A 12,512-nucleotide genomic window follows, 5' to 3' on the forward strand; every position below is an offset into this window, starting at 1 on the left:
GTATGCGTAACTGAAATTATTGATATCATACAAAAATTTATTACATCACTGCGAAATTTACCGTTTATTCTTAAGGTATAAATATCTTTAATCAATCAACCCAAAATATTTCAAAAATTCGTCAAGAGTAAAACTAGGTTATGGAACCGAAATTACTTTACCGAAAAGAGGGGCGTATATTTTTGATAATATTTGATTGATTAAAGTGTGATAAAAGACCAAAAAGATTTTTTTTAATTTTAATTTTTACCTTGTTAATATATAAATATTAAATTAATATCATAAACTTTTTAAAATCAATATATTTAAGTTTGTAAATATTTGAAAAATTAATATTTTTAATATAAGTTTGTATGTATAAAAATAAAAATATAATATAAATTTGGTGTGAATTTTTAATTTTAATAATATGAATTTTTAATTTTATGCATTTTAAATTTAAGTTTGGTGTAAATTTAAAAACAAAAATTTACTTTATTTCATTAAGTTAGAAATTTGATATCTAAAAATTCGTCGTGAGTTGAAAATTAGGTCGTTGAACCGAAATTGCTCTACCCAAGGGAGGGACGAGAAATTTTATTATCATTATTTTTAATCTTATTGAATTAAAGTATGCCAAAAAAATTAAAAAAAACCCAAAAATTTTGCTTTTAAAACAATCGCTTTAAAAACGACTAATTTTCAATTTTGTCGAGGGACGGACTAGGTAAACAAACCGAAACTACCTAAAGTAAAAGGAAACAAAATTTTAAAAAATTATTTGTATAAATTGTTTTAATAAATAAAGGTTTTATAAATATATATATATGTATATATATATATATGTTTGTAGTTTATCTTATGTACAAAACAGGGTAAAACAGCGCATTTTCAAAGACTGGCATTAAGTTCAGCAAAAGCTACTAATTTTGACGACAAAACGAAAAACAAATATGATGTTGACAACAAGACAAAATGAACAAATGATGTGCACCATTTATCATTCAACAAACAAACGCCAATATGTTTAGAAATTTTGGTAAAATTTAATCATTTTTCTACGCTAATCACCCTCAATAATTTAAATTGTTACTGATTTCTTGCAAATGAGGGCATTGCAAGATCTTAAGTGTGGGAAGAGGTTAAATTCTTTCGGATTTTTTAAATTTTTTGACTTAAACACTTGGTTACCATTAAAAATACTAGTAACGCAGTAGTTGTATTAGAATCTAGTGCTCTCTGATAATAAAGAACAGCCCTAGTCTTATATACTGACTACCCAATTCTAGTAAAAAATTTCAAAATTTTCAAATAAATGAATTCAAAATCATGTTTATACAAATTTATGAACGATAAAACTAGGTGTTAACTCCGAAATTATTGTTACCTCGGAAAGGACATAAATTGAGAAACAACCCAAAATGTTAGAATTCATTTAAAATGGAATAGAGGACAATAAAAAGGCAAAGAAAGGAAAATAAAAGCCAAGTGTGGAAAAAATTTACCAAGTTATTTAAAACATATATCACATATTTTTGTACAAATAATTGAAGATACTTTTGTTTTGGATAAAATTAACCGTTTTACCCAGTAAATTGTAATATATTTGAAAGAAAGATGGATCTACACGATGAATCAATTCCATCATTAAAAGGAAGTAAAGTCTTCCGAAAAAGACACGCGCTTCTTGATTTAGGTCAGGAAATTGTCGTCCAGACCAGCTGTAGGTTGACGAAAAATCTAGAAAAGTCATCTCGAAAATCAGCTGGAAATCCACGGACCTCAGCATTAAACAGGGTCGCCAAGTGGTCAGACTTATCCTAGCCATGAGAGGACCTGTCTCGTAAAATGGGGAGGGCGCCGTGTAAATTAGCTTGATAAGACTAATGAATCAGACCCCCAGAAAGGATAATCTCCTTAAAGATTAAAAATCAGCTTTTAAGCCTGATATTACTCAATCCTTGAGATTGACTTTAAAGATTGAGAATTACAAACTCATGGAATTCAATGATATCTAAACTCGAGCTTGAACGAGAAAATATTTTGATCAAATTAAAACCGATTTGTTTTCTGAAAACCCATTTTCAATGCGTTCATTACCATTGAACGTAAAATCCTAGGAATTCACCTGGAATTCATTAGGTCACCTGAACCAAATCGGGTGTTAACCGTAAGAACGGTGGTTGCATAACATGGTCGAAGACAGGACCTTGTGCCAGACCGAAAAACTATAGGGTGATCTTTACTATTGCTCCTACAAAGGATAGTAATTGCATCTGACATGATATAGAACATAATTAAAAGCATGTCACGGGACATTGCCTTAACAGTTGCTTGTTCAACGCTTTCCTTTACAACCGGACGGTAGTTTACCGAAAGGTAATATACGGAACAAGTATACTGGACGTGTTGCTTTCCCAATACAAGGTTAGCAAGTGGGTGACACAAAACCGCAAGTTTTGAGCTAAAATTTTCAAATCTGAAACCCACAAAACCCACAAAAACAATTTACAAACACCGGTGAAGGGTTATTCCGAAAAACTTATCTAGGGTAAAAGCTAGATTGAATTTTCAAAAGATCAAATGTTTTCATAAAGATCCAATTTCCTAAAGGATCTAAATTTTCATAGTCATGTGGGACTGTAAACCACATCGTTACTACCATTGTTCATACCGCCGTATAAAAATCACTGATGTACAAAGTGTGAAGAATAAAGAAGTGATTCTAGTATTTTTATTTCAAGACTATATTGCTTGAGGACAAGCAATGCTCAAGTGTGGGAATATTTGATAATGCTAAAAACGAAAGACAGATATTCATTTAAATAATAAAAGGTGAAGACGAAAGACAGATTCGACGAATTGAAGACGCAAACGACCAAAAAGCTCAAAAGTACAAAGTACAATCAAAGTGGTTCAAATTATTGATGAGAAACGTCTCAAAATTACAAGAGTACAAGACGCAAAACGCAAAGTACAATATATTAAATAGTACGCAAGGACATTCGAAAAACCAGAACCAGGACCAGAGTCAACTCTCAACGATCGACGCAAAGGACTAAAAATTACAAGTCAACTATGCACATAAATATAATATAATATATAAATAATTCTTAAAATTATATATATATTATATTATATATATAAACCGTCGGCAAATAAACAAACAAAAGCATGTGAGCTGTAAAAGAAGGCCATGCGATTGCATGGCCTGGAAGTGCAAAATCCATGCAATCGCATGGCAGCAGATACCTGGCCACATCTATAAATTTCAGCATTTTCGGACGAAATAAACACACCTTTTTCTAATCTATCTCTCAATCTCTACGTAATATATATATATATATATATATATATATATATATATATATATATATATATATATATATATATATATATATATATATATTATAATTTTAATTTTAATTTTAATTTAATAATAATAAGGGTATGTTAGCGAATGTTTTAAGTGTGTAAGTCGAAATTCTGTCCGTGTAACGCTACGCTATTATTAATCATTGTAAGTTATGTTCAACCTTTTTAAATTAATGTCTCGTAGCTAAGTTATTATTATGCTTATTTAAATTGAAGTAATCTTAATGTTGGGCTAAAATATTAAAGACGGGGTAATTGGGCTTTGTACCATAATTGGGGTTTGGACAAAAGAACGACACTTGTGGAAATTAGGCTATGGGCTATCAATGGGCTTTATATTTATTTAATTGAATGATAGTTCGTTAATTTAATATAAAGATTTACAATTGGACGTACCTATAAATAACCACATACACTCGATCGGACACGATGGGCGGGATATTTATAAGTACTAATAATCGTTCATTTAACCGGACACGGGAATGGATTAATAGTTAATGGACTTATTAAAACAGGGGTGAATTATATACAAGGAAAATTGGTGTAATTATAGTTTAAGTCCCCAATTAGTTGGAATATTTGACTTCGGATATAAGGATAATTTGACGAGGACACTCACACTTTATATTTATGACTGATGGACTGTTATGGACAAAAACCAGATGGACATATTGAATAATCCAGGACAAAGAACAATTAACCCATGGTAATAAACTAAAATCAACACGTCAAACATCATGATTAAGGAAGTTTAAATAAGCATAATTCCTTTATTTCATATTTTATCGCACTTTTATTTACTGTCATTTTATTTAATTGCACTTTTAATTATCGTACTTTTTAATAATCGTAATTTTATTTATTGTCATTTTATTTATCGCATTTTTTATTATCGCAATTTTATTATTGTCATTTACTTTACGCTTTAAATTAAGTTATATTTATTTTTAACATTTTACATTAGGTTTTAACTGCGATTAAAATTTTAAAATCGACAAACCAGTCATTAAACGGTAAAAACTCCCTTTTATAATAATAATACTATTTATAAATTTATATTTATTTATTAAAATATAGTTTTAAAAATATAGCGTTAAACTTGGCTAGCTCCCTGTGGAACGAACCGGACTTACTAAAAACTACACTACTGTACGATTAGGTACACTGCCTATAAGTGTTGTAGAAAGGTTTAGGTATATCCACTCTATAAATAAATAAATAACTTGTGTAAAATTGTATCGTATTTAATAGTATTTCGTAGTAAATATATAACTATTTCGTATACACCTCTACAAACATCACCTTGCCCCAAGAATAAGTGTCAAAGTACATAAGCGAAATACATAATTATCCAAATACAGACCAACGAAAAGGAAATAGTTTTAAACAAATTACAACAAAAACATGCGCAACAAATCATCTCAAGGCCATAAATCTCTGGTAGGGTCCCAATCCACACCATAGATGTCCTGACAAGCCTGGTACGGGTCATATGACGGATCTGGCCTCGGAGGAGTAACAGATGTATAATCAGGGATGGTAGTCCGCGTCGGAATATAAGCTTCCGGATTCTGACGTATTCGTCTCTGAATTTGCCTCTGATGCATCTCCCACTGATTGTGAGCCCGAATACCCCTCACATCATACTCGACCCTATTAACATGCTCACCCAAGTTAACAAACCGCTGTTCCAAACCGTCCCAAAGCTGTGTTAATCGCACCATAACTGTTCTCATGCCAAACCCTCATATCCTCATTATGTCTGCGTTGCTCCTCTAACATCCTCTGATTATGCTCAACCTGAGCATTATACGCTGACCGACTATCCCGATACTCTATATGCATACCATCAACGCTGTTAACCAGAGAATCCCAACTTTCTTCACTGAGGGACCACGTACCCGGTACGTTTGCACTCGAAACTGCCTGCTTCATAAGTGGATCGACTACCTCCACGTCCGCGTCCACGTCCAACATCGTCACCTGCTTGTTGTTGCTCATCCTCCCACAAAACCCAACCTGTAGGACCTTTTCGGATAAACTCGGCTTTTGATAAAAAAAAAAAAGAATATTAGTGGGCATTGCCTCAACCTCCAACATATCACACCTAGTAGTTGGGACTGAAAATGCTCGAGCAAACCTAGTGACCAAATGCCCACCTAATAACGGGCGTTCCATACGTTTGTCCGTTCCAATCTCTTGTAACCACACTCCTAACATACAAGGGACATCAATTCGCTCTCTCAATTTAATCTGCTGAAGAATCCAAAGGTCCCGTCGCTGAATCTTATTCGCATTTCCTCTAGCCATGAACATATGAGCAATCATCTTGAAAATAATTCGGTCCTCCGGAAATCGAAGCATTGACTGAACACTTCAACTTGAACTAAACGGACCCGCAGTTTCTTTCGCCACTGTTGGCCAATAATCACTCTCACTAAAAGCCTCCTGCCCAAACACTTTGCATTGAATCAAAAACCACTTTAAATCATTATCATTCAACTCGGGATAAAAAATCTAACGCCCGAGCTACCCCAATCTTACTCATGCTCCGCTCTAACCCGCCTAACCTGAATGTCAAGAAATCTGCCTCGGTCGGAGAGGCTCGCGGTCGATAACTCACTGTTGAAAAGAACTCGATAGTCAACTGTTCAAAAATATCTTCACGAATTTCAAATAACCTTTCGTATGGCCTCAGCTCTTGACCCGCATATGTTACCCACAAATACTGACGCAACCTTCTAATAATATTATTACCCAATGCTGTGAGTTGCGTCCAATCCAAATAATAAGTTCGTTCGATCGGACGGGTGCTAACTAACGTCAAACGTTCTTCTAATTCCTCATCATTAGCGATTTGGGACAACCAAAGTTTCGGGTTATTTGGTGATTGTCGTGGTTGTTCCGTGTTTCCTCTCGATCTCTACACACATGAAACAAATAAAGAAAACAAAACACCAAACTCAAAAGTTAGTGTTAGTCAAAATAATAAGCACCAAATTCCATCACAACCAAAACATGTTGCATTTTACTCCACCTTAAAAACAATCACCAAATTAACCAAGTAATACATCTAAACATGCCAAAAGCTCAAATCTATGCATATTGCATTATCTCTTAAAACATAGCACATAACAACCATACTCTCATAACAACACAACCAAAACATGACAAACATGATTACAAATAACTCTTTTAACTTCCACAAATCTAATAAAGTGCATCATGTTTGCTAACTTTCACCAATTCAAATTACCACTAACACAATACTCATCACATCACAAAACACATGTTATGTTCCCTCTAGCATGGCATCATAAATAAATAAACCAAATATAGCACAAGTCATTCAAACCAATATGACCCGCCCATATGAACACAACCCCATACTAGCTCAAAAACATATCAACAACTCAAGAACAAGAACAATTTCAAGTAATCAACTCTTCTGTCATTTACAAATTCGAATTCTCAAACACACAAACCCTAAGTTCAAGTATAGCTTCTAAAAACACAAAATTAATCATGAATTCAAAGCATACAATCATAATCTAACAAAACCCATCACTAATTAGAACACAAAACCCCAATTAGACAAACCTCACACTAATTCATCATGTAAATCAAAGATTAAGCAAGTAACTACACCTAATTAGATGAAATTAGCAAGATAGAAAACAAATTCGGACCTTAGGGGAGCCATTCTTGCAAGATGTGAAAGTAATTAGACAAGAAATTGAAGTTTAGAAAATTAGGGTTTGTAGATCTTGGTGTTTGTAGGTGTAAGAAAGTTAGATGGAATGAAAAGAATGAGAAGGTTTGGTGTAAAATACAGCTAATTCCCGTTCCTATTTGTGTGGTTGTGAAAATTTGGTTTTTTTAATATTAAAAAGCAAAACATGCCGCCAGACTGTCAAATAGAGCGGCGCTCCAGTTATGGCGCGGCGCTCAAGAAGCTCGCGCGGTGCTCCATTAGGCATAAAAATCATGTCGAGGAGTTTCAAAAATCTTGCACATCAGGTACGTACAATCTGAGCGGCGCTCAAAGCTTTGGAGCGGCGCTCCAAGTGCTGATAACCTAGTATTTCGCAATTTTAAGCCATTTTAACCCAATTTCTCAACCTAAAAACCAACAAACACCCAAACAAAAAGCCGAGCACGATCACATTGCACATATTATCAAACAAGCACAAAAACATACAAACTCTACAACAATGTGAAGTTTATTACCGAGTCATTCACAAGACTCGTTACCAGCTTCAAGTGACGTTAGGGTCGGGTTCAACGTGAAACCCGTCATCAATCTCAAACGAACCATCGAAATATTTCTTCACTCGATGTCCGTTAACCTTAAAGGTAGTACCACTCGCATTTTTCAACTCAATCGCACCGTATGGGTACACCTTAACAACCTCAAATGGTCCCGTCCACCGGGACTTAAGTTTTCCCGGTAAAAGCTTCAATCTAGAGTTAAATAAAAGCACTCGATCGCCCGCATTAAACTCTTTCGGACCCTTTAACCTTCTATCATGCCATTGCTTGGTTTTCTCTTTATAAATCAACGAATTTTCATATGCATCAAGGCGTAATTCACCAAGCTCATTCAATTGCCCCGCCCTTATGCGTTCGGCTTCCTTCAAATCCAAATTGCACTTTTTAAGTGCCCACATCGCCTTATGCTTAATCTCCAACGGGAGATGGCATGCTTTTCCATAAACCAACCGATAAGGAGTGGTACCAATTGGTGTTTTGTAGGTGGTTCTAAACACCCACAAAGCTTCATCGAGCTTATTCGCCCACTCCTTCGGATTCGACCCCAGAGTTTTCTCAAGAATTCCTTTAAGAGCTCGATTGGTATTCTCAAATTGTCCGCTCGTTTGGGGATGGTATAAAGTAGAAACTTTATGGAGAACTCCATATTGCTTCAATACCTTCTCCATTTGGGCGTTACAAAAATGAGTACCCCTATCGCTAATTAAAGCTTTAGGAGTTCCAAATCGAGAGAATAAACACTGAAGGAAGGAAATCACAACTCATGCATCGTTTGTGGCTAAAGCTTGCGCTTCGGCCCATTTAGACACGTAGTCAATGGCAACGAGTATGTAACTATAATTATGAGATTTCGAAAATGGCCCCATAAAGTCAATTCCCCAAACGTCGAATACCTCGCATACTTGGATGCTTTGTTGAGGCATCTCATCCCGTTTGGTGACTTTACCGGCCCTTTGACAAGAATCGCACAATTTACAAATCAGGTGGGCATCTTTGAAAATTGTCAGCCAAAAGAAGCCGGCATCATAAACCTTACGCCCCGTGATTTGGGATCCAAAATGCCCACCGGTCGGCCCACTATGGCACTCGGTTAAAATACGCATATACTCCTCACCAAAAACCACCGGCGAATAACCCCATCGGGACAACAACGAAAAAGATAGGGATCCTCCCAGAAATAGTACTTAAGGTCACTGAAGAATTTCTTCCTCTTTTGATGTGACCACCCTTTTTCCAAGAATTTCCCAACGAGATAATTAGCAATGTCCACATACCATGGCTCGTCCACCTTATCCATCTTCATGAGATATTCATCGGGAAAATCATCATGGATACTCGACTCATGAAGGACTTCGAGATTTGGATTCTCGAGTCTGGACAAGTGGTCGGCCGCAAGATTCTCGGCACCCTTCTTATCCCGGATCTTGATATCGAATTCTTGCAAAAGCAAGATCCATCTAAGCAGTCGAGGTTTAGCATCCGGTTTGGTGAAAAGGTACTTACGAGCAGAATGGTTCGTAAAGACTATAGTCTTAGATAAGACTAAGTAGGACCGGAACTTGTCGAACGAAAAGACCACCGCAAGGAGCTCTTTTTCAGTGGTAGTATCATTTAACTGTGCTCCTTGCAAGGTCTTGCTGGCATAATAGATGGGTCGGAAATGTTTCTCGACCCTTTGGCCCAAAACAGAGCCAACAGCGAAATCAGATGCATCACACATAAGCTCGAATGGAAGGGACCAATTCGGAGAAATTATGATAGGTGAATTGATGAGTTTCTCCTTAAGAAGTTCGATTGCCTTTTGGCACTCTTCGGAGAAGTTCCACGGTGTGTCCTTTTCGAGGAGTTTGTTCATCGGGTTAGCAATTTTGGAAAAATCCTTTATGAACCGCCGGTAAAAACCGGCGTGCCCGAGAAAACTCCGAACACCCTTAACATCGGTGGGAGGTGAAAGGTTCTTAATAACTGTTACCTTTGCGGGATCCACCTCAATACCGTTCCTAAAAATCTTGTGCCCGAGGACTATGCCCCCTTGTACCATGAAATGGCACTTTTCCCAATTGAGCACAAGATTAGATTTCTCACACCTTACCAACATCCGCTCTAAATTAAGAAAGCATGAATCGAAAGTGTCACCGAAGACCGAAAAATCATCCATGAACACCTCCATGCAATCTTCTATCATATCATGGAATATGGCCATCATGCACCTTTGAAAAGTGGCCGGAGCGTTACAAAGGCCAAAGGGCATGCGACGGTATGAGAATGTACCATATAGGCACGTGAAAGTGGTTTTCTCTTGGTCCTCGAGCAAGATAGGAATTTGAAAATAGCCCAAAAAACCATCAAGAAAAAAATAAAAGCTGTTTCCCGCTAACCTCTCTAGCATTTGATCCATGAAAGGTAACGAGAAGTGGTCTTTGCGTGTGGCATCGTTCAACTTACGATAGTCAATACAAACACGCCACCCCGTGACAGTTCGAGTGGAAATTAATTCATTTTTATCATTAGTGGTAACAGTCATACCACCTTTCTTAGGTACACAGTGTACCGGGCTAATCCACGGACTGTCAAAAATTGGGTAAATCAGACCTGCATCAAGGAGCTTAATGATCTCTTTCTTCACGACATCTTGGATGTGCGGGTTCAACCTCCTTTGATGTTGCACCACAGGTTTGGAGTTATCCTCCATAAGAATTTTGTGGGTGCAATAGGAGGGACTAATACCCCTGATGTCATGAATTTTCCACGCAATGGCCGGTTTATAGGCCTTTAGTGAAATGTCCCGTTCTTATTGATTAAAAATGTTCCATATTAATTGATTTCGTTGCAAGGTTTTGACCTCTATATGAGACGTTTTTCAAAGACTGCATTCATTTTTAAAACAAACCATAACCTTTATTTCATAAATAGAGGTTTAAAAAGCTTTACGTAGATTATCAAATAATGATAATCTAAAATATCCTGTTTACACACGACCATTACATAATGGTTTACAATACAAATATGTTACAACAAAATAAGTTTCTTGAATGCAGTTTTTACACAATATCATATAAGCATGGACTCCAAATCCCGTCCTTATTTAACTATGCGACAGCGGAAGCTCTTAATAATCACCTGAGAATAAACATGCTTAAAACGTCAACAAAAATGTTGGTGAGTTATAGGTTTAACCTATATATATCAAATCATAATAATAGACCACAAGATTTCATATTTCAATACACATCCCATACATAGAGATAAAAATCATTCATATGGTAAACACCTGGTAACCGACATTAACAAGATGCATATATAAGAATATCCCCATCATTCCGGGACACCCTTCGGATATGATATAAATTTCGAAGTACTAAAGCATCCGGTACTTTGGATGGGGCTTGTTGGGCCCGATAGATCTATCTTTAGGATTCGCGTCAATTAGGGTGTCTGTTCCCTAATTCTTAGATTACCAGACTTAATAAAAAGGGGCATATTCGATTTCGATAATTCAACCATAGAATGTAGTTTCACGTACTTGTGTCTATTTTGTAAATCATTTATAAAACCTGCATGTATTCTCATCCCAAAAATATTAGATTTTAAAAGTGGGACTATAACTCACTTTCACAGATTTTTACTTCGTCGGGAAGTAAGACTTGGCCACTGGTTGATTCACGAACCTATAACAATATATACATATATATCAAAGTATGTTCAAAATATATTTACAACACTTTTAATATATTTTGATGTTTTAAGTTTATTAAGTCAGCTGTCCTCGTTAGTAACCTACAACTAGTTGTCCACAGTTAGATGTACAGAAATAAATCGATAAATATTATCTTGAATCAATCCACGACCCAGTGTATACGTATCTCAGTATTGATCACAACTCAAACTATATATATTTTGGAATCAACCTCAACCCTGTATAGCTAACTCCAACATTCACATATAGAGTGTCTATGGTTGTTCCGAAATATATATAGATGTGTCGACATGATAGGTCGAAACATTGTATACGTGTCTATGGTATCTCAAGATGTAACGACCCGTAAATTTCCGACCAAATTTAAACCCTAAACTCTATATGGTTCCGACACGATAAGCAAAAACCCTAAAGTTGAGTCTAGAAAGTTTGAAATTGTTATTCGGATGATTAGTTACCCTTTGACCATCTATTTGTCCGACGATTCACGAACATCATAACTTGTATTAATTATATACTTATGTATATATGCGGATATATATGGATTATATCTATCTTGAATATATGATAATTAAGTATCTCATTAAATATATTAACAATGGATTATATACATAAAATTGGACTACTAACTTAAGGACTTCGAATTGATATATATATATATATATAAAGCTTAACGACGTTATAACTTCTAAGTTAAAATAAATATATATGTATTGTATTAAGATGTATTTACTATTGGAATATACTAGTAGGAAAACATCATTTTCAACCTTTTATCATGGAAAATGACATCTTTGTCATTATATATGATTCATGAAACATCTTTATATATTTTATACCCGTATTATACTCGTACTATACACAGCTTCTAGAAGTATTTACTATTGGTATATACCAATAGAAATCTTCAATTATTGGTGTAATATGTCATTCATGACATAATATATTTTAACTTATCTTAGATATTTTCACTAAAAACCAAATTTTCAAGCCTATAAATAAGCACCATTTTTAACTCATTTTTACACATTCATTTTCCAAATTTTACTTTCAATTTTCACACACACTTGCAAGAACTCTCTCAAATTTATTTTACTACTTCTTTCCAGCAACTTTACATTTTAAACTTAAGGTAAAAACTCTACTTCAACTCTTGTTCAATTCATATGTTTATAGTTATCTATATAAG

Source organism: Rutidosis leptorrhynchoides, chromosome 10 (assembly GCF_046630445.1).
Source record: "Rutidosis leptorrhynchoides isolate AG116_Rl617_1_P2 chromosome 10, CSIRO_AGI_Rlap_v1, whole genome shotgun sequence".
NCBI classification, from domain to species: Eukaryota; Viridiplantae; Streptophyta; class Magnoliopsida; order Asterales; family Asteraceae; genus Rutidosis; species Rutidosis leptorrhynchoides.